Source organism: Propithecus coquereli, unplaced genomic scaffold (assembly GCF_000956105.1).
Source record: "Propithecus coquereli isolate 6110/MARCELLA unplaced genomic scaffold, Pcoq_1.0 Scaffold130, whole genome shotgun sequence".
Classification (NCBI taxonomy): domain Eukaryota; kingdom Metazoa; phylum Chordata; class Mammalia; order Primates; family Indriidae; genus Propithecus; species Propithecus coquereli.
In genome coordinates, this window is record NW_012137192.1 from 2205853 (window position 1) to 2206811 (window position 959).

The following is a 959-nucleotide window of genomic DNA, read 5'->3' on the forward strand; positions in this document are numbered from 1 at the left end:
CCTAGCTCACAGCAACCTCAAACTCCTGGGCTCAAGTGATCCTCCTGCCTCAGCCTCCTGAGTAGCTGGGACTACAGGTGTGCCCCCATGTCTGGCTAATTTTTCTATTTTTAGTTGTCCGGCTAATTTCTTTCTATTTTTAGTAGAGAGGGGTCTTGTTCTTGCTCAGGCTGGTCTCGGACTCCTGACCTCAAGCAATCCTCTTGCCTCAACCTCTCAGAGTGCTAGGATTACAGGCATGAGCCACCACGCCCGGCCGTATTCCTTATTGTTCTTGGTATTTTTAACTTAACACTATATTGACTTTGTCTGTCTCATTGATCCTCCATAGACCGTTTATATCTACCATTTTGTTCTGAGTGATTTTACTTAAACCTTTCATAACACTCATCTACAAATAGGATATTTTACTTTTTCAAAGTAAAATAGTAGAACACATCAGAAACCAATAAAATGAGTAAATGAGTCAGTGTTTATCTTTAGTGCTACTCTTAAGGGGACAATAAGTAGATTTGAATATGAAATAGATAGTAATAAATATTCTGAAGAAGAATCTTAGATACATTTAAAAGCTTAGAAATGGGTCTGTTTATTTGTTTGAGAGTATCACCAACAATCTTTTCACATGACCTACAATGGATAGAGAAAGAGAGAGGGAGGACTGAATAAGAAAGATTGTGTTAGGTGGAGTTAATATGTGAGTGAGGAAGATAGCATAGCACTATAACATTTTCCATCTTTTGTTCCTCTTCATTCCTTTTGACTTCTAGGTACTTGGATTTGTGGTTCCTGTGCTGTGTAGTCATTGAAACTATAAATTAGCATTTATAGTAGTATGCATTACTTGGGTAGTGTGATAAGTAGAGTGCTAAGAATGTGCTCAACTGAATGTATCTGTACCTGTATTTGTAAACTTCACCTTAAACAGTTAAATATCAAGAAATTGAGTCTTCATTACA